Here is an 18,274-nt window from a genome sequence, read left to right on the forward strand (position 1 = left end):
GGAGGCTGGTGTCCGTGATGTTCTGGGCTGTGTCCACAACTCTCTGCAGCTTCTTGCGGTCCTGGGCAGAGCAGTTGCAGTACCAAGCTGTGATACATCCAGATAGGATGCTTTCTATGGTGCATCGGTAAAAGCTGGTGAGAGTCGAAGGGGACAAACCAAATTTCTTTAGCCTCTTGAGGAAGTAGAGGCGCTGGTGAGCTTTCTTGGCTGTGGCATCTACGTGATTTGACCAGGACAGGCTGTCGGTGATGTTCACTCCCAGGAACTTGAAGCTCTCAACCCTCTCAACCTCAGCACCATTGATGTAGACAGGTGCATGTACACCGCCCCCTTTCCTGAAGTCAATGACCAGCTCTTTAGTTTTGTTGACATTGAGGGAAAGGTTGTTGTCATGACACCATTCCACTAAACTCTATCTCCTTCCTGTACTCTGACTCATCGCTGTTTGAAATACGGCCAACAACAGTGGTATCATCTGCAAACTTGTAGATGGGGAGTTAGAGCAGAATCTGGCCGCACGGTCATGAGTGTATAGGGAGTAGAGTAGAGGGCTGAGGACGCAGCCTTGTGGGGCACCAGTGTTGAGAATAATCGTGCCGGAGGTATTGCTGCCTATCCTCACTGATTGCGGTCTGTTTGTTAGAAAGTCAAGGATCCAGTTACAGAGGGAGGTGTTGAGTCCTAGGTCTCGGAGGCTGGTGACAAGCTTGCTTGGAATTATTGTATTGAAGGCAGAGCTGTAGTCAATAAACGATAGTCTAACATATGTGTCTTTACTGTCCAGATGCTCCAGAGCTGAGTGAAGGGCCAGGGAGATGGCATCCGCTGTAGACCTGTTTCGCCGATAGGCGAATTGTAATGGGTCCAGGTTGTCTGGGAGGCTGGAGTTGATGCCTGCCATGACCAACCTCTCAAAGCACTTCATGATGGTGGATGTCAGAGCCACTGGTCGGTAGTCATTGAGGCATGTTACCTTGCTTTTCTTTGGTACCGGGATGAAAGTGGTCTTCTTAAAACAGGAGGGAACCTGAGATTGAAGCAGGGAGAGGTTGAATATGTCCGCAAATACTTCTGCCAGCTGATCAGCACAAGGTCTGAGCACGCGGCCCGGGACACCATCTGGGCCAGGTGCTTTCCTTGTGTTTACTCTCCGGAAGACTGATCTTACGTCCTCCACTGTGATCACAGGCTCAGCTGCGTTAGTGGCTGTCAGAGTGGATGGTGACAATCCACTTCCCATTTGTTCAAAATGTGCATAGAATGCGTTAAGTTCATCAGGAAGGGATGCGCTGTTGTTAACTATGCAGCCCGACTTTGTCTTGTAGCCTGTTATAGCATGTAAGCCCTGCCATAACTGGCGGCTGGTCAGGGACTCTATTTTGAGTTGGTATTGTCTCTTGGCATCCCTGATAGCTTTCCGAAGGTCATACCTCAATTTCTTGTGCAGATCAGGATCACCAGATTTGTGTGCAGCAGTCCTCTCCTTCAGTAGGAGTGGATCTCCTGGTTCATCCATGGTTTCCTGTTTGGGAACACCCGTATTGTCCTCTTTGGTACACAGCCCTCCACACACTTGCTGATTTCTTGTGAATGCTGCTTATCTGATGCTCTGTGCCTGTGATGCTGCAAGTAAGTTTTTCATTGCACCTGTGCACACATGGACTTGTGCAGATGACAATAAACTTGACTTTGACTTTGACTGTGACTTGGATTGAGAATGGTCAACAGACAGAGCAGGAATAAATTGGTCATTTCAGGGATAAGAGGCTATGATGAGTGGGATACCACGGGATTAGCGCTGCAGCCCCAGCTGTTCACAATCCACGTCAATCAGAATCAGAATCAGGGTTATCATCACTGACATACGCAGTACAGTGCAAAGACATCAAAATTTTTATAAATTACAAAATAAATAAACAGTGCAAAACAAGGAATAATGAGGTAGTGTCCATGGGTTCACAAGTCAGAGACGCAACAGATTCTGCAGATGCTGGAATCTGGAGCAAATAATTTCTCTCCATAGATGCTGCCTGACCTGCTGAGTTCCTCCAGCACTTTTTGTGAGTGTTCATGGGTTCATGGACCATTCAGAAATTTGATGGCGGAGGGGAAGAAGCTGTTCCTGAATCGTTGAGTGTGGCTCCTGTACCTCCTCCCCGGTGGTAGTAACGAGAAGAGGGCATGTCCCAGGTGGTGAGGGTTCTCAGTGATGGATGTCACCTTCTTGAGGCACCGCCTCTCGTGTTACGAGTCAGCAACAAAAGAAACACACCGAGTCATGTATAAGTGTTAAAAACTACTTTATTAATAACTACTTATGATAATAAGAAAAATAAAAGTAAAAACGTTAGAATGTTAGAGGTAAAAATGTTAAATCTTAAACATTAACCCCAAAAACTAAACTTGAAGTGTGTGTGTGGCAAATTCCCAAACTCCAAGTCCAGGAATGGTTCTTAAAGTTCAGTTCAGCAAGCCATAAGGTGAAACGTGAACAAAGGCTTCTTCAAAACCACCGTTAACTGAAGACAAAACGTAGAGAGAAAATAGAGAGTAATTACGAAATCCAAATGTTCCATGATGGAACCCAAACGACACCTCAGTGTTTACTCAGCAGTGACCACTCCACTGCATCTTCCTCACCCTGAAAGGCACTCGAAGCGTGGCCGTCCACACAAATACCTGTTTCCTTCTACAGGTCAACGACAAAATGGACTCCACCGGATTACTCCAAAAATCCATACGTGGATTGTAGTGACAGGCACAGTTACTGCTTTTCATGCATCGATAGAGACCAGCAGGCTGGTGTCTCTCTTTCTCTCTCTCTCTCCTCTCCTCTCTGACTGACTCTGACTGACTGCTTCAAAAATGTCATTACGTCCTTTATCTTCTGTTGTCATAACCATGCCACACACACACACACAATGCTCTATCTTAAAGGGACATTCACCAATAGTAAACTAGTCTGCAACACTTGAAGGTGTCCTCGATGGCGGGGAGAGTTGTGCCCGTGATGGAGCTGGCTGAGTCTACAACCTTCTGCAGCCTCTTGCGATCCTGCGCATTGGAGCCTCCATACCAGGCGGTGATGCAACCAGTCAGAATGCTCTCCACCGTACAGGTTTAGAAACTTGCAAATCTTTGGTGACATACTGAATCAATTCAAACTCCTAATGAAGTAGAGCTGCTGGCGTGCCTTCTCTGTGTTAGGTCCAGGATAGATCCTCTGAGATGTTGATGCCCAGGAACTTGAAGCTGCTCACCCTTTCCACCGCTGACCCCTCAAAATAATGATTTGGAAATTAAATAAAACTTCAGATGTTGAGAATCTGAAATAAAAACAAAAGTGGTGGATACAGTCAGCAGGTTAGGCTGCATCCGTGGAGATGGAAACACCCTGGTCCACTCTGGGGTGGCTGTGGCCTTGTTCCAGAGATGGCTAACGTTGCCATGCTGATGTGAATGTTCAGGACAGCTGCTTTATTCTCAGTGTGTCTCCTGCCCTGAGCCTCATTGAGCAACAGGTCGAGTTTTCACTTGATCTTGTGATGGAGCAAAGGTGCCCAGCCCAGTGTCACTGGCAGGCCCAGGGCAAGTTTAAACTTGAGTGATTGTTAAACTTAAGCAAGGCAAACCGAAATGGAGTGGGCTGAACTACTGTAGAATTGAATGAGTACGGTGTTGCCAACATCCTGGGATGTCTCAACCCTCCTCGCTGCCAGTGAGGTCAAGAAGTAGAAACAGGAGTTGACCAATCAGCCCCTTGAGCTTCACCTCTCAGCAGGACCAGAGCCGACACTGTCCATAGAACCATAGAACCATAGAGCACAAAACAGGCCCTTCGGCCCACCATGTTGTGCCGTCCATCAAACCACCCTCACACTACCTAACCCTTTCCTCCCGCACATCCCTCTATCTCACATTCCTCCATATGCCTATCCAACAAGCTCTTGAACCTGTTCAATGTATCTGCCTCCACCACCACCCCAGGCAGTGCATTCCATGCACCAACCACTCTCTGGGTGAAAAACCTCCCTCTGACATCTCCCTTGAACCTCCCACCCACAACCTTAAAGCCATGACCTCTCGTCTTGAGCATTGGTGCCCTGGGAAGGAGGCGCTGACTGTCTATCTATTCCTCTCAATATTTTATATACCTCTATCATGTCTCCTCTCATCCTCCTCCTTTCCAGTGAATAAAGCCCTAGCACCTTAAGCCTCTCCTCATATTCAATACTCTCCAATCCACGCAGCATCCTGGTAAATCTCCTCTGCACCCTCTCCAACACCTCCACATCCTTCCTATAATGAGGCGACCAGAACTGAACACAGTACTCCAAGTGTGGCCTAACTAGAGTTTTGTAAAGCTGCATCATCACCTCGCGGCTCTTAAACTCAATCCCGCGACTTATGAAAGCCAACATCCCATTGGCCTTCTTAACTGCTCTTTCCACCTGTGAGGCAACTTTCAATGAACTGTGAATATGAACCCCCAGATCCCTCTGCTCCTCCACACTGACAAGTACCTTGCCGTTCACCCAGTACTCTGCCCTGCAGTTTGTCCTTCCAAAGTGTACCACCTCACACTTCTCCAGATTGAACTCCATCTGCCACTTGTCAGCCCAGCTCTGCATCCTATCAATATCCCTCTGTAAGCTCCGACAGCCCTCCACACTATCCACAACACCGCCTATCTTAGTGTCGTCTGCAAACTTACTAACCCAGCCCTCCACCCCCTCATCTAAGTCATCTATAAATATCACAAAAAGTAGAGGTCCCAGAACCGATCCCTGCGGGATACCACTAGTCACTGCCCTCCAATCCGAGGGCACTCCTTCCACCACAACCCTCTGCTTTCTACATGCAAGCCAATTCCTAATCCACACAGCCAAGCTTCCTTGGATCCCTTGGCCTCTGACCTTCTGAAGAAGCCTACCATGAGGAACCTTATCAAATGCCTTACTAAAATCCATGTAAACCACATCCACTGCACTACCCTCATCAATCTTCCTGGTCACCTCCTCAAAGAACTTGTGAGGCAAGATCTTCCCTTCACAAAGCCATGCTGGCTGTCCCTAATCAGTCCATGATTCTCAAAGTGTTCATAAATCCTATCCCTTAGAATCCCTTCTAACAGCTTACCCACCACAGACGTGAGACTCACCGGTCTATAATTCCCTGGCCTATCCCTATTACCTTTTTTGAACAAGGGGACAACATTCGCAACCCTCCAATCCTCCGGCACCACCCCCGTAGACAACGAGGACTCAAAGATCCTTACCAGCGGTTCAGCAATCTCCTCCCTAGCCTCTCGAAGCAGCCTGGGGAAAATCCCGTCAGGCCCCGGAGATTTATCTGTCTTAATATTACTTAACAACTTCAACACATCCTCTCTCTTGATATCTACAACCTCGAGAACATTACCCTTACCAGCACTCCCTTCCGCATCATCAAGACCCCTATCCCTGGTGAATACTGAAGAGAAGTACTCATTGAGAACTTCTCCCACTTCCGCCGCCTCCAGGCAAATTCTCCCACCTTTGTCCTTAATCAGACCTACCTTCACCCTAGCCATCCTCCTACCCTTCAAGTACTTGAAAAAGGCCTTGGGATTTTCCTTAACCCTACTAGCCAACGCCTTTTCATGTCCCCTTCTAGCTCTCCTTAGCCCTTTCTCAAGTTCCTTCCTCGCTACCCGATATTCCTCACGGGCCCTGTCTGAACCTTGCTGCTTATACCTCACGTATGCTACCTTCTTCTCCCTAACAAGTCGTTCCACCTCTCTCGTCACCCACGGTTCCTTCACCCTGCCATTCCTTCTCTGCCTCACCGGGACATATTTATCCCTAACATCCTGCATAAGATCCCTGAACATCAACCACATCCCCATGGTACATTTTCCTTCAAAAAGGACATCCCACTTTACACTCCCAAGTTCTCTCCTTATAGCCTCATAGTTCGCCCTTCCCCAAATGAAAAACCTCCATCCTCTCTGCACCTGTCCCTGTCTATGACAATTTTAAAGGTTATGGAACAATGGTCACTGTCCCCCAAATGCTCACCCACCAATAGATCCTTCACCTGTCCCGGTTCATTTCCTAAAACTAGATCTAACATGGCATTCCCTCTAGTCGGCCTGTCAACATACTGCGTCAGGAATCCCTCCTGGACACATTTAACAAATTCCGTCCCATCTAAACCTTTGGCACTAAGCAGGTTCCAGTCTATATTTGGGAAGTTGAAGTCTCCCATTATAACAACCCTGTTATTTCTGCTTCTCTCCAAACACCGCCTGCCAATCTGCTCCTCTATATCTCTACTGCTACCGGGGGGCCTATAGAATACTCCTAGTAGAGTAACTGCTCCTTTCTTGTTCCTTAACTTCACCCATACGGACTCTAGAGATGATCCTTCTACAACATCCATCCTTTCCACAGCCATAACAGTGTCCCTGACCAGTATCGCCACCCCTCCTCCTCTTCTCCCCCCTTCCCTATCCCTCTTAAAACACCGAAAACCAGGAATATTCAATATCCACTCCTGTCCTGACGTCAGCCACGTCTCAGTAATAGCTACGATATCATAGTCCCCCAGACTTATCCAAGCCCTCAGTTCATCCCTCTTATTCCTGACACTTCTTGCATTTAAGTAAACACACTTCAGTGCATCTACCTTACTACTCCTATAGCCTGTATTCTGCTTCTCCTTCCCCAAAGCCTTGCTACCTGTTTGATCTAACTTTTCCCCATCCCCTTCTTCCTCTGACCTACTCCTCCAGTTCCCTTCCCCCTCACAAACTAGTTTAAACCCTCCCGAACCACCCTAGCAAATCTCGCCGCAAGGATATTGGCCCCCTTCTGGTTCGGGTGTAACCCGTCCTCTCTGTACAGGTCCCACCTTCCCGAGAAGAGATCCCAATGATCCAGAAATCTAAAACCCTCCCTCCTGCACCAACTTCTCAGCTACGCATTTATCTGCCACCTCCTCCTATTCCTGCCTTCACTATCACATGGCACTGGCAGCAATCCCGAGATTGCTACCCTTGAGGTCTGTCAAGTCAGATCAAGTTTATTGTCAATGCACAAGTACGGTGAGGTACAGGTACAGTGAAAACCTTGCTTGCAGCAGCATCACAGGTATGTGGGTTCAGACAGTATGAAGAATATAAATTATACATCACTTATACCAGACAGTGAAGAAAAAAGACTGCAAAACAGGACATTAGTGCAAAAAATACCACAGAGACAGGTCCACGGCAGTGCAAGTGGTGATGCGCAGAGTTCCGTTGGCGAGGTAGGGTCAGTTCAAGAACCGAATGGTTGTCAGGAAGTCGCTGTTCCTGAACCTGGTGGTGTGGGACTTCAGGCTTCTGTACCTCCTGCCCGATGGGAGCTGCAAGAAGACGGCACGGCCCAGATGGTGGGGGTCTTTGATGATGGACGTTGCCTTCTTGAGGCAGCGCCTCCTGTAGATACTCCCAATGGCAGGGAGGGATGTGCCCGTGATGTATTGGGCTGAGTCCACTACTCTCTGCAGCTTCTTACATTCCTGCTCATTCGAATTGCCGTCCCAGAACGTGATGTAACCAGTCAGGACACTTCCAACAGTACATCTGTAGAAGTTTGATTAAAGTGTTTGGTGACAAGCTGAACCTCCTTAACCTCCTAAGAAATTAAGGACACTGGTGCACCTTCCTAGCGACTGCATCTGTGTGCTGGGCCCAGGACAGGAGGTCATCCGATATATTATCAGTTCATGTATTACTGTGCCTTACCGTGTACTCTAGTTTAATAATGTCTTGGAAGTACCGTATCAAAGATCTCCTGGAAGTCCAAATACAGCAAATCACCTGTCTCGCCCTTGTTTATACAGCCTGTTACAGACACAAAAATCTGGAACACATTTGTCAAATACCACTTACCTTTCATAAATCCACGTTGACTCAGTCCAGTCCTACTTTACTTTCTATTGGCATGATGCTGGAGTCAATAATCAAAGAAGAAATAGCTAATCATTCAGGAAAGATTAATCTAATCAAACCAAGTCAACATGGTTTCATAAAAGGCAAATCATAGAACATAGAACATAGAACAGTACAGCACAGTACGGGCCGTTCAGCCCACAATGTTGTGCCGACCTATATAAACCTGCTCCATGATCAATCTAACCCTTCCCTCCTACACAGCCCATGTATAGGTTTTTCATTTTTCTTACATCCACGTGCCTATCTAAGAGCCTTTAAATGTCCCTGTTGTATCAGCCTCTACCCCAACCCCCAGCAGTGCGTTCCAGGCACCCACCACTCTCTGTGTAAAGAACCTACCTCTGACATCTTCCCTGAACATTCCACCTCTGACCTTAAATGGATGGTCTTCTGGTATTGGCCATCGCTGCCCTGGGGAAAAGGTGCTGGCTGTCTGCTCAATCTATGCCCCTCATAATCTTATACACCTCTATCAAGTCACCTCTCAACCTGCGTCGCTCCAAAGAAAAAAGCCATAGCTCGCTCAACCTATCCTCATAAGACATGTTCTCTAATCTAGGCAGCATGCTGGTAAATCTCCTCTGCACCCTCCCTAAAGCTTCCACATCCTTCTTATAATGAGGTGACCAGAACTTAACACAATACTCTAACTGTGGTCTAACCAGAGTTTTATAGAGCTGCAACATCACCTTGCGGCTCTTGAACTCATTCCCCTGACTAATGAAGGCCAGCACACCATACACCTTCTTAACAACCCTATCAACTTGCGTGGCAACTTTGAGGGATCTACGTACTTGGACCCCAAGATCCCTCTGTTCCTCCACACTGCTCAGAATCCTGCCATCAACCTTGTCCTCTGCCTCATGTTCGTTCTTCCAAAGTGTATCACTTCACACTTTTCCAGATTGAACTCCATCTGCCACTTCCCTCCCAACTCTGCATCCTGTCTATATCCCGTTGTAACCTACGCCAACCTTCTACACTATCCACAACACCTCCAACCTTCATATCATCTGCAAACTTACTAACCCACCCTTCTACTTCCTTATCCAAGTCATTTATAAAAATCTCAAAGAGCAGGGGTCCCGTAACAGATCCGTGTGGAACACCACTGGTCACTGACCTCCTCCCTGATAGTAGTAACAAGAAGATGGCATGTCCCGGATGGTGAAGGTCCATAGTGATGGATGCCGCCATCTTGGGGCACCACCTCTTGAAGATGTCCTCGATGGTGGGGAGGATTTTGCCCGTGATGGAGCTGGCTGAGTGTGAGACAGATTGAGTGAGTGGGCCGGAACGTGACAAATGGAGTTTAATGTGAGGAAATGTGAGGTCATGGACTTTGGTGAGAGGAATCAAAAGGCAGATTATTATCCAAATGGAGAGAGACTGCAAATGAGTGGTCGTTCGGGATCGACATGTTCCACTGCATGGATCACTACAAGTTAAGGTGTAACAGTTGTTAATAAGGCAGATGACACGTTGGCGTTTATTGCGACGGGGTTGGAGTTTAAGAATGGGGTAGTTTTGTTATAGCTGTTAGGGTGTTGGTAAGGCCAGAGCTGGAATATTGTGCACAATTTTGGTCCCCTTGCTTAAAAATGGAGGCGTTCCAGGCTAATTCCTGGAAGGAGAGGGTTGTCTGTCAAGAGAGGTTAGAGAGTTTGGGGTTATATTCTTTGGAGTTCAGAAGAATGAGAGGTGATTTTATTCAAACATATAAGATCCTGAGGGGACTTGACAAGGTAGATGTTGAAATGTTTTCACTTGTGGGAGAACCTTGAACAAGGGGACATCGTTAAAGGGGCCAGTCAGTTAAAACTTCTGCTCTAGGGTGGTAACTCCTAGATTCTCTCCCCAGAGGGTTGTGGAGGCTGGGTCATTTAAAGTGGACGCAGGTTCATTTTTGGAAGATCAGGGAATTGATGGCTATAGGGATCTGGCACAATGTACCTCAAGGAGGGGTTGAGCCCTGGGATAGATCAGCCATGATTGCATTGAATGGTGGGGCAGGTTTGAGGGGCCCAGTGGCCTTCTGCTATTTTCTTGTAAATACCAGTTACAACTTCCTTAACAATGGGTTCCAGTGTTTTCCCTTTTACTGCCAGGTTAACTGGCCCTTTGTTCCCTGTTTTCTTCCTGCCCCCCTTGTTAAACAATGGAGTTACATTTTACAACCATTTAATATTAGGGAGGTGTTGCAGAGTCTGCAGGGATTTGGAAGGTGACGGGCACTGAATCCATTATCTCCACATCTGTCTCTTTCAACCCCATAGGCTGCAGGTGGACAGCAACGCCTGAGGTTCCCATTCTCACCTTGGGCACTGATAGCCCCTGGTGTTCCCACTTACCTTCCTCCAGCAGCTCGTATTGGCATTGGTATTGGTTTATCATTGTCACTTGTACCGAGGTACAGTGAAAAACTTGTCTTACAAACCGATCGTACAGGTCAATTCATTACACAGTGCAGTTACTTTGGGTTAGTACAGGGTGCATTGATGTAGTACAGGTAAAAACAGTAACATTACAGAGTAAAGTGTCACAGCTACAGGGAAAGTGCAGTGCAATAAGGTGCAAGGTCACAACAAGGTAGATCGTGAAGTCATAGTCCATCTCATTGTATAAGGGAACCGTTCAATCGTCTTATCACCGTGGGGTAGAAGCTGTCCTTAAGTCTGGTGGTACGTGCCCTCAGGCTCCTGTATCTCCTACCCGATGGAAGAGGAGAGAAGAGAGAATGTCCCGGGTGGGTGGGTCTTCACCAAGACAACGAGAGGTAAGGACAGAGTCCAAGGAGGGGAGGCTGGTGTCCGTGATGCGCTGGGCTGTGTTCACAACTCTCTGCAGCTTCTTGCGGTCCTGGGCAGAGCAGTTGCCGTACCAAGCCGTGATACATCCAGATAGGATGCTTCCTATGGTGCATCTGTAAAAGTTGAGAGTCAAAGGGGCCATGCCGAATTTCTTTACTCCTGAGGAAGTAGAGGCGCTGGTGAGCTGTCTCCAACCTTCACACTCCCTCCCCCCACCTTACTCCAGCTGCCCCTCTATACTTCCCCTCTCTCTTTTTCTGCCTCTATCCCTCAGTCACCTGCCACAGTCTCCCAACTCCACCCCCCCCACCACTCCCCTCCCCTACCGGGCACAACCTGCCTATCATCTTACCCCCCCTACCCTCTCCTCAGTCCACCAATCACCTTTCTCACCACTCCCCGCTGTTAAAAGATTATTGAACAGTCCCCTAAGATAAGATTTCTTATTTAGTCACATGTACACCGAAACACACAGTGAAATGCATCTTTTGCGTAGAGTGTTCTGGGGGCAGCCCGCAAGTGTCGCCATGCTTCCAGCGCCAACATAGCACGCCCACAACTTCCTAACCTGTATGTCTTTGGATTGTGGGAGGAAACCGGAGCACCCGGAGGAAACCCACGCAGACACGGGGAGAATGTACAAACTCCTCACAGACAACAGCCAGAATTGAACTTGGGTCGCTGGCGCTGTAATAGCGTTACGCTAACCGCTACACTACTGTACGATAAGATGGACTCTTGACCTCACAATCTACCTTGTTATGAACTTGCACCTTATTGTCTACCTGCACTGCACTTCCTCTGTAGCTATAACACTTCATTCTGCATTCTGTCATTGTTTTAATGAAATGATCTATGGACGGTATGCAAGACAAGTTTTTCACTGTACCTTGGTACATCTGACAATAATAAATCAACTTACCCCCCTCCTCTTTATACTGCCCACCTCACCTCTCCACTCAGTCCTGATGCAGGGCTTCAAGCAGAAAGGTCGACAATTCCTTATCTCCAACGGACGCTGCTCGACCCGCTGAGTTCCTCCAGCAGATTGTGTGTTGCTCCAGATTCCAACGTCTGCTGTCTCCTGTGTCTCCAGCTTCTGAGGAGGATACAGCTCAGAGAGAGAAACTATTAGATTAGGTGTGTGGGCATGTTGCTGGCAAATGGGGTACAATCTGGGAAATTGTGAAGTTTGCTTTTCCTCAATGAAATAAGAACACAATACTATTTAATGGGAGCAAAATGAGGAAAGCTGCAGCAGAAAGGGATTTTGCACAGAGCAGAGAAAGCAGGCACACGTGCAGTGATAGGGAAGGCTAATAAAATGTCAGCCCTTACCTCGAGGAGATTGGTGTATAGACAATAGGGAAGTCTCACTGCAACTGTACATTAGTGAGACCAGATCTAACATGTCATGAGCAACTTTAGCCCCCTATTTGTCACTGAAGGCTCCCGAGGGTGGTCCCAGGGGTTGGATCGGTTGTCCTATGAGGAAGGATTGAACAGGCTGGAGTTCAGAAGATCCTTTGGGGATTGGCCGAGGGAAACGTTGAGAGAATGATTCCTCTCAGGAGAGAGTCCAGAACCAGGGGGCACGATCTCAGGAAGAATTTCTTCTCTCTGAGGGTTGAGTGTCTTTAGAACTCCCCTGCCACAGAGAGCTGTGGGGCAGAGTCCTTGGGTATTTTAAGGCGGCAACAGATTTCTAATCAGTGAGGAAAATCAAGGGTTATGGGGAGAGGGCAGGAAAGTGGACGAGGAATGTGGGATCTACTTCCTCAGGAGGCTAACGAAATTTGGCATGTCCTCTTTGTCACTCACCAACTTTTATCGATGCACCATAGAAAGCATCCTACCTGGATGCATCATGGCTTGGTACAGCAACTGCTCTACCCGGGACTGCAATAAACTGCAGAGTTGTGGACACAGCTCAGCACATCACGGAAACCAGCCTCCCCTCCATGGACTCTTTGTCTTTACCCCTCGCTGCCTTGGTGAAGCAGCCAGCATAATCAAAGACCCCACCCGGGTCATTCTCTCTTCTCTCCTCTCCCATCAGGCAGAAGATACAGGAGCCTGAGGGCACGTCCCACCAGGCTCAAGGACAGCTTCTACCCCATGGTGATAAGACTATTGAACGGTTCCCTTATACGATGGACTCTTGACCTCACGATCTACCTTGTGACCTTGCACCTTATTGTCTACCTGCAATGCACTTCCCTGTAGCTGTGACACTTTACTCTGTATTCTGTTATTGTTTTACCCTGTACTACCTCAATGCACTCTGTACTAACTCAATATAACTGCACTGTGTAATGAATTGACCTGTACGATTGGTGTGCAAGACAAGTTTTTCACTGTACCTCGGTACAAGTGACAATAATAAACCAATACCAATACTAGATAATGGTGGAGCAGGCTCGAAAGGCTAAATGGCTCCAAATGAAAAGTTTGTTGAGCCCGCCTTCTCACAGTCCTCCACTATTTCCAGGATGTCTGTGTCCCCTGTGTCTGCCAAGACGGACACAAAATGTTCATTTAATTTCTCTGCCATTTCCTTTTCATGGGAACATGGACTGGCTACAGAACAGAGGGAGGCCACTAAGCCTATTGTATCCGTGCCAGCTCTCTACCAGTTCAAACCCCAACCCCTTCTCTGCAGACTTGCGAATCCTGCTCACCCACATAGTTATCCACTTCCCTCTCAAGGGCCACAGTGGAACCTGCCTCCACCACATCTGCAGGGAGTGTGGTCCAGATTCCAACCACACACACTGTAAAAAACAGTCTTCCCTCATCTCACTCTGACTCCTCTTCCCCTTTTATACCTGTGACCTCTATTCCTTGACCCTCCACCAAGGGGAACAGCCTCCACACCCCTCATCATGTTATACTCTTCTAACAAATCCCCCTCAACCTTCTGTAACCAGTCCCAGCCTCTCCAATCTGTCCTTAACTGAAGCCCCTCATCCCAGGAACCATTCTCATAAACCCCCTCCGGATCCCCCCCCCCAACATCCTCATGTCTTTCCCATAATGAGGCAAGCAGAATTGAAAACAATACTCCAGTGTTCTCTAACCGTTCAGCAGGGCTTGCACTCTGTGCCTCTGTTGACAAAGCCCAGGATTGTGTGTGCTCTATTAACTTTCTCAGCCTGCCCTGCTACTTTCAAAGGCGTGTGCACCTACACCCTCAGCTCGCTCTGCCCCTTTTGGAACAGTATCCTTTGTTCTCCATCACCTCTCCTCATTCTCCCCACCAACCTCGCCTGCCTCCACATTAAAATTCATCTGCTATGCCCCCGCCCGCTCTACCAGGCTGCTTCAACCCCTCAGTGTGCCCGGCACCATTCACAATACGGCTAGGTGTTGTGTCACCTGCAAACTTAAGAGATTGTGGCTTCCACCCTCTCGTCTAGGTCTTTTGTATATAAAAGAGTAGATGTGGCGAAGTTGTTTTCCGTGGTAGGGGAGTCTAGTACAAGAGGGCACGACTTCAGGGTTGAAGGGCACCCATTCAGAACAGAGATGCGGAGAAATTTCTTCAGCCAGAGGGTGGTGAATCTGTGGAATTTGTTGCCACGGGCGGCTGTGGAGGCAAAGTCATTGGGTGTTTTTAAGGCAGAGATTGATAGGTATCTGAGTAGCCAGGGCATCAAAGGTTATGGTGAGAAGGTGGGGGGGGGGGGGGGGGGGGGGGGGGGGGGGGGGGGGGGGGCTAAATGGGAGAATGGATCAGCTCATGGTAGAATGGCGGAGCAGACTCGATGGGCCAAGTGGCCGACTTCTGCTCCTTTGTCTCATGGTCTTATGGTCTAAAACCAACCATGGCCCACGCACCAACTTAGAGACTTAAATAGGCAAGGCATAGAAGGACATGTCCTAATGTGGACAACTGGGATTGGTGTAGCTGGGCACAAAGATTGGTATGGACATAATGGGACAAAGGGCCTGTTTCTGTGCAACTCTACAACTCTATCGCTGCTTTGGTGAATTCTGAAACATTCTCAAACCTCAAGCTCACTGCTTTTTTTTAGGCAACATTAAGTGTTTTCCTTTAACTGCTCTTGGTAGCTATGGCTGCACCACTTTTCCTGTTTTTTTTTCCCTGAAAAGGGACATACATTACTTGTGAATCCTGCATTAATTCTTTAAATCCCACCATCGGGAGTATCTACAGGAGGCGCTGCCTCAAGGAGGTAACATCCATCATCAAAAATCCCCACCATCTGGGCCATGCCGTCTTCTTGCAGCTCCCAACGGGCAGGAGGTACATAAGCCTGAAGTCCCACACCACCAGGTTCAGGAACAGCGACTTCCCTTCAACCATCCGGTTCTTGAACCAACCGGCACAACCCTAATCACTACAGTTTAGAACATAGCACAGTACCGACCCTTCGGCCCACAATGTTGTGCCGACATTTTATCCTGCTCTAAGATCTATCTAACCCTTCCCTCCCACACACCCCTCCATTTCTCTATCATTCATGTGTCTATCTAAGAGTCTCTTAAATGTCCCTAATGTATCTGCCCCCACAACCTCTGCCAGCAGTGCGTTCCACACACCCACCACTCTCTGTGTAAAAAAGTTACCTCTAACATCCCCCTTATACCTTTCTCCAATCACCTTAAAATTATGCCCTTTGTGTTAGCCATTGTCGCCCTGGGAAAAAGTCTCTGACCGTCCACTCGATCTATGCCTCTTATCATCTTGTACACCTCTATCAAGTCACCTCTCATCCTCCTTCTCTCCAAAGAGAAAAGCCCCAGCTCACTCAACCTATCCTCATATCCTCCAATCCAGGCAGCATCCTGGTAAATCTCCTCTGCACCCTCTCTAAAGCTTCCACATCCTTCCTATAACGAGGCAACCAGATCTGAACACAATACTCCAAGTGTGGTCTAACCAGAGTTCTATAAAGCTGCAACATCACCTCGCAGCTCTTGAACTCCCCTCACCACCATTCAGGGCCCTAGACAGTCCTTCCAGGTGAGGCAGCGCTTCACTTGTGAATCTGGGGGTGTCATTTATTGCATCCGGTGCTCCCGGTGCGGCTTCCTGTACATCAGTGAAACCCGATACAAATTGGGTGACCGCTTCGTCGAGCACCTTTGCTCCATTCACCACAAAAGCAACGATCTCCCGGCGGTCAGCCTCTTCAATTCCACATCCCACTCCCATGCCGACATGTCTGTCCACGACCTACCCTACTGCCACGTGGAGGCCAGGTGCAGGTTGGAGGAGCAACACCTTATATTCCGCCTTGGGAGTCTCCAACCTGATGGCCTCAACATCGATTTCTCTAACTTCCAGTGACCCCTCCCCTCTTCTCCCCCACCTTTCTTTTTTATTTCTCCTGTTTTCCTTCATTCCTGAGGTCTCCTGCTCTCTCCCCTTCCCCCACTCCCATGACCTGCCCATCTATTCCCCACCTCCTTCCCTTTATTCCATGGTCCACTGCCCTCTCCTACCGGATTCCTTCTTCTTCAGCCCTTGGCCTCTTCTACCCATCACCTTTCAGCTTCTTACTTCTTCCCCCCTCACCCAGACTCGCCTCTCACCTGAACTCACCTATCACCTGCCTGCATGTACTCCTTATTCCAGCTTCTGCCCTCTTCCATTCCAGTCCTGATGAAGGGTCTCGGCCCGAAACATCAACTATTTATTTCCCTCCACAGATGCTGCCTGACCTGCTGAGCTCCTCCAGCATTTTGTGTGTGTTGCTCCAGATTCCAGCATCTGCAGAATCTCTTGTGTGCGTGGAAATGTATTGCTGTTCCTCATCGCTGGGTCAGACTCCCTCCCTAAAGCCTTGCAGTACACCCACACCTCAAGGACTGTAGTGGTTCAAGAAGGCAGCTCACCACCACCTTCTCAAAGTCAGTTAGGGGTGGGCAATTAAATGCTGGCTCATCCCTCGAATGAATAAATAAAAAACAAAGGAGGAGGTGCTGTGTTTGATAAACCTAATTTACAATAAAACTTAAAAAGTGTACGGGCAAAAATGGGGCTGGCCATTAAGGCAAAATTAGGAGAAAAATCTGTTGAGTTTTTTGAAGAGGTAACCAAGAGTATTGATGAGGGCAGGGTGGTGGATGTTGTCTATATGGACTTGCTAAAGGCCTTTGACCTGGAAGGCTGGAAGATTAGATCGCCTGGGACCCAGGGAGAGATATCTAACTGGATACATAATTGGCTTGACGGCAGGAGGCAGAGGGTATGGTGGAAGGTTGTTTCTCGGACTGGAGGCCCGTGACTCAGGGGTCGGTGCTGGGCCTATTGTTGTTTGTCATTTATGCAAACGATTTGGATGAAAATATACAATGCACGGTTAGTAAGTTTGCAGCTGACACTAAAATAGGCGGTATCATAGTGTTATCAAAAATTACAGGGGGACTTTGATCAGCTGGGCAAGTGGGCCGAGGAATGGCAAATGGTAAGTGCAAAGTGTTGCATTTCGGGAAATCAAACCAGGGTAGGACTTCCACAGTGAATGGTAGGGTCCTGGGGAGTGTTGAACAGAGGGATCTAGGATTACAAGTATACAATTCCCCACAAGTGGTATCACAGGCACACTGGCCTTCATCAGTCAGGGCACTGAGTATAGGAGTTGGGATGTTATGTTGCAGTTGTACAAAATGTCAGTAAGGCTGCACTTGTGCAAGTATTGTGTACCTTTTTGGTTACCCAAAGAGTTAAGCTGCAAAAAGTGCATGGAAGATTTATGAGGATGTTGCCAGGACTCGAGGGCCTGAGTTACAGGGAGAGGTTGGGCAGGCTCAGACTTTATTTCTTGGTGCGTAGGAGACTAAGGGGTGACCTTATATGAGAAGTATAGATAAGGTGTATTCACAGTCTTTTTCCCAGGGAAAGGGAATCAAAAGCTAGAGGGCATAGGTTTAAGGTGAGAGAAAAAAAGATTTAAAAGGAATGTGAGAGGCACCTTTTTCCCCCCACACAGAGGGCAGTGCTTATTTGGAATGAGCTCAGAGGGGGTGGTTGAGGCAGGTACAGTAACAGTGAAGTTGTTTCTCAGACTGGAGGCCTGGGACCAGTGGTGTGCCAGAGGGATCAGTGCTGCTGTTTGTCATATACATTAATGATTTGGATGAGAACATAGGTGGCATGGCTAGTAAGTTTGCAGATGGCACTAAAACTGGTGGTGTAGAGGACAGTGAAGGACATTGTCCAAGGTTACAACAGGATCTAGATCAACTGGGAAAATGGGCAAAGGAATGGCAGATAGAATTTAACTCAGCCAAGTGCAAAGTGTTACATTTTGGGAAGTTAAACAGGGCAGGACATGAATGACAGGGCCCTGGGGAGTGTTGTAGAACAGAGAGACCTTGGGGTACAGGTACGTAGTTCCCTGAAAGTGGCTGCACAGGTAGACAAGGTGAAGATGGCGTATGGCAGGCTTCTCTTCATCAGTCGGGGAATCAAATACCAGGGTTGGGACGACATGTTACAGCTGCATGG

This window comes from Pristis pectinata, chromosome 1 (assembly GCF_009764475.1).
Source record: "Pristis pectinata isolate sPriPec2 chromosome 1, sPriPec2.1.pri, whole genome shotgun sequence".
Lineage (NCBI taxonomy): Eukaryota > Metazoa > Chordata > Chondrichthyes > Rhinopristiformes > Pristidae > Pristis > Pristis pectinata.